Consider the following 16,492-nt stretch of genomic DNA (forward strand, 5'->3'; position numbering starts at 1 on the left):
CACTTGATCAGTTCATATGAATCAGGACAAATGTTGTATTCTTGAACAAACGATTGCAGATCGGATTCCCGAAGAACCGATGGAAGCTCGTCTATAGGAAGGGTCTCTCTCCTTGAAGGTGGTGCAAGCCTTGATGGTATGACCCGACCCCGACCTGGAGCAGAGACCCTAGGGGGTTCAGGTTGCGTGCTTGGCCCGACCGCCTCTTCTTCATCAGACGATGACCATGAGAACTGAATGGAAGGAGGGCTCGCCGCTCTCTGACCTTCGGCACCGCTCATTTTCAAGGAAAAAAAACAAAGAACTTAAACTAAAAAGAGGATTAAAGCCCTTACCGGAGTCTGATCGGCGTCGGAGAAACTGGAGAAAATGAGAGAACTTCGAAGTTGTGAGCAGGGGATTGAAAATGGAATGAGAGAACAACTGGCTAACCCTCCCCTATTTATACTAGTCCGAGCATTTAATGCTCGCGAGGTTCTAGGCGGCGCATCGATTGGTGAGACTCGACAGCTGTTCTGACACTTCTCTCAAATATCCGAATGTTCTGAGATCGGTTAATTGGAGATCGGCATAATAAGTTAGATATTTTGAATAAAGGATCAGTTAGGTGTCGTTCAGATCGTAAACCAGATCGGATAACCACATTAGAGACCGGAAAATAATCAATGCAAAAATAATAAGATGATAACTGCAAAATAAAGTCTTTATTTGCAAAAAGATCGGATTACATCATTTGGGCGATCTCTAGAGATCGGATTACATTAACATTGGATCACATCATTTCTGTGATCTCTAGAGATCGAATTGCATTGAAAACAAAATATACCATTTGGGCGATCTCTAGGGATCGGATGACAATGGAGGTCTAACTACATCATTTGGGCGATCTCTAGAGATCTGATTACATTTTAGGATTACATCATTTGGGCGATCTCTAGAGACCGGTGGAACATCCTATCTAAAAGGCCTATGTCAAAGCCAAGTCTCGTGGCTGAATCAAAAGACGTGTTTGACCAGGAGACCGGCTGTTGACATCAGACCGATGTGCAGCTCAGAAGGGGTGACTATGACTCTCATGAAGATGAGAGACATCGTCACCGATGTTACCACTTGAAACCGACCCGCTGTCGGAACACCCAATGTGGAGGAAAAACGCTGTCGGAACACCCAATGTGATGAGAAACCGAATGAACTCAGTTGAGCGACTGGAGATCGGTACAACCAAGGTCAGCAATATAGATCGGTCAAATCCAGTCCTCTCACCTTCGTCAGTTAAGGTCATTCGATCACCGGGATCGTAAATTTTCAATCGGTGAGTAAAGAAGTTCATCGGAAAAAGATCAAAACCACAATCATGGCCTGAGCGACCGCCGGAGCAGCTAGAACAGGGAAAGCAAGAAAGGAAGAGAGAAAAATCAGATGAAGAAATGTCTCTGTCGACAGGAGTATATATAGGGGAAAATGAGCATTTATTGCTGAGCGGAAAACGAAGCGGGCGCTTCGAGAATCGAGATGCAATTAATGCTTGGACCGAATCCAGACTGATCAAGGGATAAAAGAGATCGGGAGATAGGAGATCAGCATGAGAGATCGGAATAGGAGCTAGGGGAGGGATCGGAAGACAAAAAGAATAAGACAAATTCCAATAACCGTCGCCGAATCGTGAGCGAGGTAGTTAAAGCGTGGCAGACGAGATCTCCACCGCACGCCTAAGAATCGCCCGCAATACTGACAGGTGCCAGGGTATGTCATGACAGTCCTGTACATCCCAATCTCCACCGTTGATCTCACTTGTAAGGATGAATCCGGAACCCTTGGATCAAAAGAGAAGACGACAATACCAGCGTTTTTCACTCTCAGCCCTCAGATCGTTCCGGACAAGAGGATTCAAGACCGTCGGATTAAAAGAGGAAAAGGACAAATATTCCGAGAAGCGATCTCACCATTCGCTTTGATTCTCTTTAATTCCCGAACATCCGATCATGTACTTCAAAATCTTGACCCTCCATCTTCCTCAAAATAAATCCCGACCCTTCATGGGGAGCACCCGATTCCTATAAATACCGCATGAAAAAGCTGTTCAAGGGACGGACGGACAAAAATATAGACAAGAGGTCGCTATTATCGTGGAGGAACTCAAAACTTCATTCGATTTGTTACTCTGCTTTGTTTTGTAGTGATTTAAAAGACTTTTGAAACTAGTTTTCGGAGTGTTTTCTTGGAAAAGATTTTGAATCTTGGAACTCTACATTTCCAGTTTGTTCATTATCCGGTCATACTCGTCATCTGTACTTTCTTTTCCTCTGTTCAAGCTCAACTTCCTTCCACCTGGTTCTTACCTGGTTACCTTTTAGCTAAAGCATCTCTCGGTTTCACGACAGACCTCAACTCTCAGGCTGATCAATCCGCCATCTTCATCACTATTTACCACCTCATAGTTATTTCAATACATTTGGCTCCTCACAGACATCAACTCTCAGGCTGATCAATCCGCCATCTTCATCACTATTTACCACCTCACAGTTATTTCAATATATTTGGCTCCTCACGGTAAGAGTTCATATTCTTGTTTTATTAAGTATTTGCGTTTACTTTTCGCACTTTCTTTGTTCTCTTTACGCACGCGGTTTTCTCTAAGTTTATTCTAAGCAAAAATCTCAAAGAACGTTACTCGAATTATCTCTTTAGTGATCGGTCCATCATTTCGTCAATTTTCGTCATTTCTGAATACGAGCTTTTAGCTCCTAGTAGCGTGTAAGTGGTCAGGCAAAATATAGGTATCTGCAACTTAAGGGCCTCTTTTAAAAGAGAAAGCTTGAATAACACGTCAGGAAAATAGCCAAACTATTAGGCTGATGTGAACGGGAATTCGGCAAGATTCCATGAAGAGGAATAAAACCAAAATAAACTAGACAGAACAGATCGGACATTAATAGGTATGCGTGAAATGACTACATGGAAGGTCGGTAAATCAAGTTTAGTATTACCCATTTAGTCATAGGGTATCAAGAAACCTTATCTCCAGCATTTTTGAATGCCAGAAACCTTAGTTTTAGGTTCTTGTGACATGTAGCTGAAATTGAAATTCGGGAGATCGGCAAAGCCCCTTCCAGGCTCCTGCTAATCCGAAAGAGATCGGAGGAGGGTTCTTATCCGGTCTCCCCTCAAAATTCTAATAAACGTCTAAAAGAGATCGGAGGAGAGTTCTTATCCGGTCTCCCTTCAAAATTTTAATAAACATTAAATAGAGATCGGAGGAGAGTTCTTATCCGGTCTCAACTCAAAACATTAATAAATAACTCTAAAGGAGATCGGAGGAGGGTTCTTATCCGGTCCCCCCTCAAAATTTTAATAAACGTCTAAAAGGGATCGGAGGAGAGTTCTTATCCGGTCTCATCCTAAAAATAAATAACCTAAAAGAGACCGGAGGAGAGTTCTTATCCGGTCTCCCCTCAAAACTTTAATAAATAACTTAAAAGAGGTCGGAGGAGAGTTCTTATCCGATTCTCACACTCGTTCACTAAGGTTGTCTCATTTACTTGTGTATCTGGGTAATCCTAATCAGTGAAAAATCAAACATTCCTTTTACCAAAAGGACTAACATTCCCATCCGAGCCCTTCTAACTAATTTATAAAGGACGCAAAATTAAATCTACTTACCCTTATTAAGGGACGAGGTGGGGTGCCTAACACCTTCCCCACCCGTTTACGGACCCCGAACCTAGAATCTCTGTCTTGAAGTGGTTTCATTCTTTATTTATCTTCTCAAATGGTTTTCTTTAGTTCCCCTCAAAACTAAGGTGGCGACTCCTCACTCTTTCCCACTTCGGTGAGTGATCGTCCGGGCGACCGCAAAATCCCATTGCGACAGCTTGGCGACTCCACTGGGGACGTATACTTAACCCCGGTCTAGTGGTCCAAAATTAGATTTAATTTTCGTCCGATCAAATAATAGTTAGATGGGCTCACTCGGCGATGTCTTATATGTTATTATTATTGCTGCTAACTATTTCGTTTTGCCTGTTCTGTCCCTCACAGTGCTCCTCATTTCAAAAGGAAGAAAAAGGAAAAATGGAAAAATAAAATCCCCCTGAATTGGGAAGAGGTAAAGGTGTCCCTTCACACACTGAACACTCACACAAATGTCCTCACACACTATGGTCCTAACCCGGACTTTCTTACCCTTTTAGGAAAGTAGGAGGGGGTCATGTAGCGGTGCCCGTGGGTTTTACCCCGTTAGTATCCGTGAAGGCTTCTGCTCAAATTGAAACTCGTTCTATTTGCCGTGATATCCGTGGAATTTTCCCGACAATATCATGGGGGTAGAACGGGGCTCTACTGTTTACAGTAGGGGCAATTTGGGAACCTGTGGCTATTAGAAAATTAGATCTTGAGCTAAACCATCACAATAGCTGAAAGCCGTAGTAAGCTACCTTATAAGATAGAACTATCCAATTAGGTAGCACTCATCCGGTATCAGGAGTCTCCCTATGCTAGGACAAAAGGGGCATACTTACTCTTACCCTATTCTGTTTATTTTACTTTGTTCTTACTTTTAAGGGTAATCTTGAATCATGTTGTTAAGAAAACCTGCACATTTTCCTACTTTGATAAATGTGTAGGTACCACTCTGCCAACAATATAATCCAAGATTACCTGAATCTATCCCGCTAATAAGTTTTTCCTGCAGACATCACTAAATTAAGGTCTATGAAAGATAAGCATCATTTTTAACATGGCATTCTCAAGTCAGTTGGCAGAAGAAGTTCTTAGACCATAACAGAATGCTAAACCATTGTTGAACCTATGAGGCGTTCGCCATGGTTTAGCAAAATTGTGAATGGATAGTATGACTCCCGTAGGTACTCCCTCGTTAGGGTTATGCGAAAAGTTGGAAGCACCATATGGACAAGTACTATAGAGGTGTGTTCAATCCAGTCATTCACCGTCAGACTATCGAACAATGCCATGATAAAATTGATGCAATTATCCTTCTCCAGACCCCATTTTGGCTCCTGGATGCCACAAAGATCCTTCGTCCGAACCAGACCTTTAGTTTTTACGAAATCCAAAATTTATTAAAAGTTTTTACTTCCTCACGAAAAACAACATTGCTTCGAACAAGGCAAGTCTGACCAAGCACGCGATTCAACCCCAGCGAGTGTACTTAACAAGATCCCGGACAAAGAAGATAATGGAAGACCAGGAACAAGTACAGAACCTATAGGGGCAAGTGTTTGAAATAAAAGACCAAGTTTCAGAACTTGTGAAGCTGATGAGGGAGATGTCCCAAAATAAGCCAGCTTCAGACCTTAACCTACCATTACCTCCCCCACCTCCTACAACGGTTGATTCTCACTACGCTTCAACCTCTTTCACTTTCCAGCCATCAATACCGGATCCGACGGTCCATCACAATCCGGTTCCACTAAATAATGAACCTCCTTTCTCTTATTATCCAGCCATCCCGAATGCCGAACCATCCCTTTCGGTCCCGAACCCTCCAATTCATTCCGCCCCTCATTTCCCAGTTGGGGGAGTACCTCACACATCAGGAGGAGAAAGTAAGATGAGAGAAAATGAGAAGCTGTCTGCTCTGGAAGAGAGATCGAGAGCTATAGAGGGCTTGAATATGTATGGCTCAGTTGACGTGGCATCATTAAGATTAGTACCGGATGTGGTGGTGCCACCCAAATTCAAGGTCCCTGATTTCGATAAGTATACTGGGAATTCAGACCCTCGCATTCACTTGGCAACCTATATTGCTAAAATGTGTGCCCTAACAGAAGATGACAGGCTTCTCATTCACTTCTTTCACGAGAGCCTCTCCGGAGCAGCTCTGAGATGGTGCATACAATTGGACAGGAGCAAGCTGCGCTCCTGGAAAGATTTGGCTGATACCTTCTTGAAGCAATACAAATTCAACTGCGACGTGGCCCTCACAAGGAGAGATCTCCAAAACTTGGTGCAGAGGGACAGGGAAAGTTTCAAAGAATATGCTCAGAGATGAAGAGAGAAAGCAACGGAGATATACCCTCCAGTTATTGACAATGAGCTTTGCTCTCTCTTCATTGAGACCTTGAAAGCTCCTTATTTCTATTTGATGATCGGGAACACTTCCAACAACTTTGCTAACATTATACAGACTGGGGAGAGAATTGAGGCAAATTTGAGACTAGGGGAGGTGCACAATGTGATCAACCATGCCCCCCACAAAACACCTACCGTTTTCGATTTCCTTCCCAAAACCTAATGGTAGCCAATTTTCCACAATTCCTTCTTATCCCAACCGCAATAGGTCCTATAACCAATTGCTTACACTTCACGTTTGCCGACTCAAACAAATTAGTTCATCTAAATCACCCACTCCCCAATCCCGACCCACCACTGCCTATACCCTTAAGCGAGATTTATTGCTACCTTTTAAGCACAAACCAGATAGCCCCCATACCACTTGACCTTTTACAATCCCCATATCCAATGAGGTGTGATCCAAATGCTCATTGTGACTACTATAGGGGGGGCAATTGGTCACTCAACACACAATTGTGGAGCTTTCAAAGGTAAAGTACAGTCCCTTATCAGAAATGGGTGGTTGGAGATGGAAAGTGAAAGTGCAATTCCTAATGTTGCCTAACCACGAAACTGGTAAAAGAGAATGTGCACATGAAAGAATGCATAGGGGATGCGTTGGAACCAGAAATGCTGATTGTGCAAATAAAAGGAAATCAAGAGCTTGATACTTGGGGGGCAAAGGATATCCTTATACTTTTCTCTGAGTAATGAATATTTGGTTACCAACACTTGACTACTTTGTCCATGGTGTCAAGTGAATTGTGAATGGACCTTCTCTCATGATTAAGTATTAGTAAGTTAATAGCGCATTTTTCCAAATTTTCATATCCGATTACTTCTTTTGTTTAGCCTTTTCTTTGCTTAATAAAACCACTTAATTCTCCTCTTGTAACCGCCCCATTTCCATTTTCTTCAAGAATAATAATCAACCAATACATAATGATTCAATCAACTATGATATTCATGAAGTTAACTTTGAAGGACCAATAATTGCCCTGAATACTAGTGATTCTGATGAAGGGGAACTATGCCACGCAAGCTAACGAACACATGATGGCTAAGAAAATCTTACGACAGAGATACTATTAGATTACTTTGGAAGGAGAAACTATATTGAATATGTTTGAAAATGTCACAAGTGCTGTACATATGCTGGCTGGATAAACGTCCCATGATCGATTGCAATGCGGGGCATCGATGTCATTGGAAGCCTCCGGGGTGATTCATCTTATCGGCCCCAAATGAACAAAGCCATGGAAACTGCGAACAAGAATCTCAAATGAATGATCGAAAAGATGACTGATTAGGGCAACTCCATGTTCGTTAGTATATGGCATGGAAGCAGTTTTGCCAATAAAGATGGAAATTCCTTCTCTGTGAATCTTAATGGAGAATAGAGCTAGATGAAATCGAATAGGTCAAAATAAGATTCGAAATCTACCATGGACGGTTATACCAAAGAAGAAAAGCCAGGGCGCTTGAATAAGAATGAACAATCTCGGGAGCTCCAACCAAGAGATCTTATATCGAAGGAAAATACTACAAAATGTGGGACTTGAAAAAAAAAAAAAAAAAAAAAAAAAAAAAAAAAAAAATCATAGGGGGCGCTCCTAGTAAAATGAGGGAAAGAGGGTGAAAACCTGAAAGGGCGCCTTCTGCAAAATGAGTGAATGATGAAAACTCGAGAGAGCATCCTGAAAAGTGAGTTATCGGGATTGAAAACCTCAAAGGATGCGCCTAGCAACATGAAGCCTTATTGAGAACGTAAAATGGAGTCAAAAGGTAGCAAGTGACCATGGCACAAGGATTCTTCTCAAACTATTAGTATTTGGGGCAGTAAAGGGTCTAGAAAAGTTAATGAAGGAATTCGTGAGATTTCTCTTTCTTCCAAATTCATATTCTTATTCTTTGCTATTAAAAACCATATTTTTCTCATATTCCATTAGCCCATTTACCTTGGAACATGCGCTGTTAACTTGTTAATGCTTTATTGTGAGTTAAGAATTTAAACACAGGTAACTTTATATACATTGCATTGAGAATTATAGGGAATGACTAAGCAGTGAACACAACCTATTGATATGGGAAGTTGGAAAAAAAAAAAAAAAAAAAAAAAAACCAAAAAATTTAGGAGTGAAAACCCCAAAGGGCGCTCCTATCAAAATTTGTGAAAAAGGGTGAAAACCTGAGAGGGCGCCTACTGCAAATTGTGTGAAGGTTTAAAACCCGAAAGGGCATCCTTAAAAATTTTTTTATAAAAAAAAAAAAAAAAAAAAAAAAAGGGGTGAAAACCCGGAAGGGCGCTTCTAGTCAAATAGACGTAAGGAAAGTGAAAATTCGCAAGGGCGCTTTCCATAAAATAAGAAGAAAATCGGGAACAGAAGAGGGGCATTTGAAGCCTTGATGGTCATGGGCCAAGTCTTGCAACTCCTTTTCCATTAATCATCGGCCTTCGGTATCTTGTTAAGTACACTTCCTCAGGGAAAGAACTTCATGTGTCAGGGTTAGACTTGCCTTGTAAGTTGATTTTAATTTCTTACAATTCACATTTCCACCATCAACCTCTGGTTCCTTGATCTAAGTTGATTTTAATTTCCTGCAATTTACATTTCCTGCTATCAACCTCTGGTTCCTTGATCTAAGTTGATTTTAATTTCATGCAATTTACATTTCCTGCTATCAACCTCTGGTTCCTTGATCTAAGTTGATTTTAATTTCCTGCAATTCCACCATCAACCTCTGGTTCCTTGATCTAAGTTGATTTTAATTTCATGCAATTTTAATTTCCTGCAATTCCACCATCAACCTCTGGTTCCTTGATCTAAGTTGATTTTAATTTCATGCAATTCCACCATCAACCTCTGGTTCCTTGATCTAAGTTGATTTTAATTTCCTGCAATTTAAATTTCTGTCATCAACCTCTGGTTCCTTGATCTAAGTTGATTTTAATTTCATGCAATTCCACCATCAACCTCTGGTTCCTTGATCTAAGTTGATTTTAATTTCCTGCAATTTAAATTTCTGTCATCAACCTCTGGTTCCTTGATCTAAGTTGATTTTAATTTCATGCAATTTACATTCCACCATCAACCTCTGGTTCCTTGATCTAAGTTGATTTTAATTTCCTGCAATTTAAATTTCTGTCATCAACCTCTGGTTCCTTGATCTAAGTTGATTTTAATTTCATGCAATTTACATTTCATGCTATCAACCTCTGGTTCCTTGATCTAAGTTGATTTTAATTTCCTGCAATTTAAATTTCTGTCATCAACCTCTGGTTCCTTGATCTAAGTTGATTTTAATTTCATGCAATTCCACCATCAACCTCTGGTTCCTTGATCTAAGTTGATTTTAATTTCCTGCAATTTAAATTTCTGTCATCAACCTCTGGTTCCTTGATCTAAGTTGATTTTAATTTCATGCAATTTACATTCCACCATCAACCTCTGGTTCCTTGATCTAAGTTGATTTTAATTTCCTGCAATTTAAATTTCTGTCATCAACCTCTGGTTCCTTGATCTAAGTTGATTTTAATTTCATGCAATTTACATTTCATGCTATCAACCTCTGGTTCCTTGATCTAAGTTGATTTTAATTTCATGCAATTTACATTTCCTGTTATCAACCTCTGGTTCCTTGATCTAAGTTGATTTTAATTTCATGCAATTTTAATTCCTGTTATCAACCTCTGGTTCCTTGATCTAAGTTGATTTCATGCAATTTTAATTTCTGTTATCAACCTCTGGTTCCTTGATCCAAGTTGATTTTAATGTTCGAGGTCATTAACTTAGGTGTGCTTTAGATCCCTAATTTCGAACACCTAATCGTCCAAAATATGAGTCTGAATCTTTACATAATTCCTATACGGAAATTTTTCCTTTAATAGAAATTATGTAAAGAGGGGCAGCTGTCGACACCATATTTTGGTCGATCCCTAGAATCAATAAAAATTCTTCTTTGAACAGCTAATCACGTTTCCGATCCCTCTTTGATAAACGGTCACATTTCCGATCTCTCCTCACAAAGAATTGAATCAATGCCAGGTCCTCACATTCATTAAAGCCTCGCCGATCTCTACCGACCTTTCAAACCCGTTGTCGAATTTCCGGACCCGTCAAGTATATTCCTGATCTCTGTTGATGAATAAAATGAACTGGCACTAGATCTTTTCCTACCAGTTTTACTGCTGACCTCCTTTTCGAAAGTCTAAGAGCTAAAGTTTTGGTTCGATTCCGATCTTAAGTGTTCGAGTTAAATTTTCAATCAAGTTCCGTTCAGCATTTTTTCCCTACCGATCTCATGTTTAAAGTGCTTTCCGATCTCTCATACTTAGGTTAATAATCACATTTAGTTTTTGTTTTGCTGTGCTCATACAATCAAATACTCAGACAAACAATGGTTTAAAATTTTCCGATCACAATCATTCATTGAACAAAAAGGCATTCCATTTCATGTCATAAATTTGTACAAGTTATTCGGCTGGGGGTGATCCCCCAGCCTGATCTACATTTGGATCACCCCCAGCCTGATCTACATTTGGATCACCCCCCTTCCCTGCTTGGAACAACTGCAAGAGTCGGAGGCTGCTCCTCCGATCTAGGAGGAGATCGGGTAGCTTCAGTGGTCGGCGGACCCGAAGGTTGAGGTGGGTCTCTTTGTATCTCCCCGGGTTCGTGACCGGGTGTTTGAAGTCGTTCCGAACGCTTGATCTCCTTTATCTTCCGGGAGATCTCTCTCTCCTTCTTCCGTTTCCTAGAGCCATCGCCACCCGCCATACCTGCACAAAGAAAAGGTTAGTGAGATCGCTAAGGTCGTGAGAATTGAGATATAGAAAATACCGATGCCAAGGTTAGAGAGCGGAAGTTCGCGGTCTTGGCCAGTGAGCACCGAATACCCAATGGTGTAGCTCAGCCACCGTGATCCAAACAAGAATACTTTTTAGTAGCAGCCTCACTCTTCAAATCTATCACTATTAGGCTTTCATCTTGGCTCAGGGTGATGTGATTCGGAAGCAAAGGTCCCTGGTACCACCAGCTGCGGGGGAAGTCCTCAAAATGGCTCGGATCTTTGCTCCTCACAATGAAGAAACGATTCTTCCAATTCTTAAGAGACGAGGGCAGATCGGAAAAGAGCCCGCAACGAGGCTTCGCCTGAAAGAACCAGTGGTCATCGTCCTTTCGGCGAGATAGCCGGTGCAACTCGGCGAACACCTTAGCCGTAGGTCTGATTCCCTTAGCTCGGCATAGGCCTCTAAGGCTACTAAAATCCGCCATGAGTTAGGGTGGATCCGAACGATGCTCGCCGGTGAAGTTTTAGGACCTCCTTATAGAAGTCATCCAGGGGAATCAAGACCGCCTTTAATCGTTTCCTCATACACCATGACTATGTCGTTCTCTTCAAAGGAGTGATCGACACGAACATCGCCATGGCACTTGATCGATTCATATGAATCGGACAAATGTTGTATTCTTGAACAACGATTGCAGATCGGATTCCCAAGAACCGATGGAAGCTCGTCATAGGAAGGGTCTCTCTCCTTGAAGGTGGTGCAAGCCTTGATGGTATGACCCGACCCGACTGGAGCAGACCCTAGGGGTTCAGTTGCGTGCTTGGCCCGACCGCCTCTTCTTCATCGACGATGACCATGAGAACCGAATGGAAGGAGGGCTCGCGCCTCCGACCTTCTGCACCGCTCATTTTCAAGAAAAACAAAGAACTTAAACTAAAAAGAGGATTAAAGCCCTTACCGAGTCCGATCGGGCGCTGAGAAACCGGAGAAAATGAGAGAACTTGAAGTTGTGAGCAGGGATTGAAAATGGAATGAGAGAACAACCGCTAACCCTCCCCTATTTATACTAGTCCGAGCATTTAATGCTCGCGAGGTTCTAGGCGGCGCATCGATTGGTGAGACTCGACAGCTGTTCTGACACTTCTCTCAAATATCCGAATGTTCTGAGATCGGTTAATTGGAGATCGGCATAATAAGTTAGATATTTTGAATAAAGGATCAGTTAGGTGTCGTTCAGATCGTAAACTAGATCGGATAACCACATTTGAGACCTGATAATAATCAATGCAAAAATAATAAGATGAGAACTGCTAAATAAAGTCTTTATTTGCAAAAAGATCGGATTACATCATTTGGGCGATCTCTAGAGATCGGATTACATTAACATTGGATCACATCATTTCTGTGATCTCTAGAGATCGAATTGCATTGAAAACAAAATATACCATTTGGGCGATCTCTAGGGATCGGATGACAATGGAGGTCTAACTACATCATTTGGGCGATCTCTAGAGATCGATTACATTTTAGGATTACATCATTTGGGCGATTCTAGAGACCAGGTGGAACATCCTATCTAAAAGGCCTATGTCAAAGCCAAGTCTCGTGGTGAATCAAAAGACGTGTTTGACCAGAGACCTACTGTTGACATCGCACCAATGTGCGGCTCGGAAGGTGACTATGACTCATGAAGATTAGAGACATCGTCACCGATGTTACCACTTGAAACCGACCCGCTGTCGGAACACCCAATGTGGAGGAAAAACGCTGTCGGAACATCCAATGTGATGAGAAACCGAATGAACTCAGTTGAGCGACTGGAGATCGGTACAACCAAGGTCAGCAATATAGATCGGTCAAATCCAGTCCTCTCACCTTCGTCAGTTAAGGTCATTCGATCACCGGGATCGTAAATTTTCAATCGGTGAGTAAAGAAGTTCATCGGAAAAAGATCAAAACCACAATCATGGCCTGAGCGACCGCCGGAGCAGCTAGAACAGGGAAAGCAAGAAAGGAAGAGAGAAAAATCAGATGAAGAAATGTCTCTGTCGACAGGAGTATATATAGGGGAAAATGAGCATTTATTGCTGAGCGGAAAACGAAGCGGGCGCTTCGAGAATCGAGATGCAATTAATGCTTGGACCGAATCCAGACTGATCAAGGGATAAAAGAGATCGGGAGATAGGAGATCAGCATGAGAGATCGGAATAGGAGCTAGGGGAGGGATCGGAAGACAAAAAGAATAAGACAAATTCCAATAACCGTCGTCAGAATCAGAGCCGAGGTAGTTAAAGCGTGGCAGACGAGATCTCCACCGCACGCCTAAGAATCACCCGCAATCGACAGTGCCGTGGTATGTCATGACAGTCCTGTACATCCCAATCTCCACCGTTGATCTCACTTGTAAGGATGAATCCGGAACCCTTGGATCAAAAGAGAAGACGACAATACCAGCGTTTTTCACTCTTAGCCCTCAGATCGTTCCGGACAAGAGGATTCAAGACCGTCAGATTAAAAGAGGAAAAGGACAAATATTCCGAGAAGCGATCTCAGCCATTCGTTTTGATTCTCTTTAATTCCTGAACATCCGATCATGTACTTCAAAATCTTGACCCTCCATCTTCCTCAAAATAAATCCTGACCCTTCATGGGGAGCACCCGATTCCTATAAATACCTGCATGAAAAACTGTTCAAGGGACGGACGGAAAAAAATATAGGCAAGAGGCTGCTATTATCGTGGAGGAACTCTGAAACTTCATTCAGTTTGTTACTCGCTGCTTTGTAGTGATTTAAAAGACTTTTGAAACTAGTTTTCAGGAGTGTTTTCTTGGAAAAGATTTTGAATCTCGAACTCTACATTTCCAGCTTGTTCATTATCCGGTCATACTCTCGTCATCTCTCGCTTTCTTTTCCTCTGCTCAAGCTCAACTTCCTTCCACTGGTTCTTACCGTTACCTTTAGCTAAAGCATCTCTCGGTTTCACGATGCACCTCAACTCTCAGCCGATCAATCCGCCATCTTCATCACTATTTACCACCTCATAGTTATTTCAATACATTTGGCTCTCACAGACATCAACTCTCAGCCGATCAATCCGCCATCTTCATCACTATTTACCACCTCACGCTTATTTCAATATATTTGGCTCCTCACGGTAAGAGTTCATATTACTGCTTTATTAAGTATTTGCGTTACTTTTCGCACTTTCTTTGTTCTCTTTACGCACGCGTTTTCTAAGTTTATTCTAAGCAAAAATCTCAAAGAACGTTACTCTCGAATTATCTCTTTAGTGATCGGTCCATCATTTCGTCAATTTTCGTCATTTCGAATACGAGCTTTTAGCTCCTAGTAGCGTGTAAGTGGTCGTGCAAAATATAGGTATCTGCAACTTAAGGGCCTCTTTAAAAGAGAAAGCTTGAATAACACGTCAGAAAAATAGCCAAACTATTAGGTGATGTGAACGGAATTCGCAAGATTCCATGAAGAGGAATAAAACCAAAATAAACTAGACAAACAGATCGGACATTAATAGGTATGCGTGAAATGACTACATGGAAGGTCGGTAAATCAAGTTTAGTATTACCCATTTAGTCATAGGGTATCAAGAAACCTTATCTCCAGATTTTTGAATGCCGAAACCTTAGTTTTAGGTTCTTGTGACATGTAGCTGAAATTGAAATTCGGAGATCGGCAAAGCCCCTTCCAGCTCTCGCTAATCCGAAAGAGATCGGAGGAGGGTTCTTATCCTGTCTCCCTCAAAATTCTAATAAACGTCTAAAAGAGATCGGAGGAGAGTTCTTATACTGTCTCCCTTCAAAATTGTAATAAACCTTAAATATAGATCGGAGGAGAGTTCTTATCCGGTCTCAACTCAAAACAATAATAAATAACTCTAAAGGAGATCGGAGGAGGGTTCTTATCCTATCCCCCCTCAAAATTTTAATAAACGTCTAAAAGGGATCGGAGGAGAGTTCTTATCCGGTCTCATCCTAAAAATAAATAACCTAAAAGAGACCGGAGGAGAGTTCTTATCCGGTCTCCCCTCAAAACTTTAATAAATAACTTAAAAGAGGTCGGAGGAGAGTTCTTATCCGATTCTCACACTCGTTCACTAAGGTTGTCTCATTTACTTGTGTATCTGGGTAATCCTAATCAGTGAAAAATCAAACATTCCTTTTACCAAAAGGACTAACATTCCCATCCGAGCCCTTCTAACTAATTTATAAAGGACGCAAAATTAAATCTACTTACCCTTATTAAGGGACGAGGTGGGGCGCCTAACACCTTCCCCACCCGTTTACGGACCCCGAACCTAGAATCTCTGTCTTGAAGTGGTTTCATTCTTTATTTATCTTCTCAAATGGTTTTCTTTAGTTCCCCTCAAAACTAAGGTGGCGACTCCTCACTCTTTCCCACTTCGGTGAGTGATCGTCCGGGCGACCGCAAAATCCCATTGCGACAGACACGACGACACAGGGCGCAAATGAGACCATGCTCTACAGTTTAAATACTCGTTTTAAGTCTACATTATGCATTTTATTATTGATTAAATACATAAAATTAAAGTTATTAATTTGCCAATGGCTATACAATTTTCGAGTTAGCTAACAGAAGAGCGACTCATCAGTTTGTCATATCGTATAATCTTTAATAGGGTTGGCAATTCGTACATTCTACCATTGAATCATATATCCTAAAGAGAGCAAGTCATGCGTTAGTTCGCCGACCAACTAATAATTCATTGGCCAACCCAGTGTACTCTCTTTAGTCTGAAATTTCTCTGCTTCAGCACTCCAAATGGGCCAATCTCAACATCCCACGTAAACAATTTATAAATCCTCCATCTGCTGATTATATAAGCAGAAGAGACAGGAAGCATGCAGCCGTAGCAGCTGCTGTAATCCAACGTGGGACATGCATCTAATTGATTCATCTAAGAACAGGTTTTCCACATATAAAATTAATAATTTAAAATAAATTTACATATGTAATTATCAATTAATATTTTAATAATTAAATATTTATATCATAATGCTTTGATTGCTCAAGTAATTAACTTCAATTAGGTAGGTGGCCGACGTACCTTATGATGGAAAATCAAAGTATGCACACGCTTCCGGCAGAGAACGCTGCATTTGGCAATTGTATATGTACTTTTCTTCTCATGTTCTTATATCTTGTGTCAAACGCTAACATAGAACGCTGGCAGCGAGCCAAACAGCTGCCCTATCCTGCTACTTTTGATTTGAATTGGTCATTTTTCAGCTCTATCTACGCCAGATCACCCCTTTGATTAAATGTAATCTTACCAAACAAATGTACACGTCTGCATACCCTTTTGCTTTTTGTCAATCTGGTCTCTTGATCTAATCATATCTATATCTAATTAATTTCATTATCTTTGAAAAAAAAAATATATATATATATATAATTAATTTTATTGATTTTAAATTTTAATTTTGACTTAAAGTGCAATAACATATTTTTAAATGTGTGTAAATATAAAAAAACGTAATATTTCCTATCAAATGTGTAATTAATCCATTTGCACATCTATTTAAAAAAGTTATGAAAAAAAATTAAATAAGTCATTATATTTTTTGGTTTATGGTTAAATAATTTTGAAA

Source organism: Hevea brasiliensis, chromosome 2, assembly GCF_030052815.1.
Source record: "Hevea brasiliensis isolate MT/VB/25A 57/8 chromosome 2, ASM3005281v1, whole genome shotgun sequence".
Lineage (NCBI taxonomy): Eukaryota > Viridiplantae > Streptophyta > Magnoliopsida > Malpighiales > Euphorbiaceae > Hevea > Hevea brasiliensis.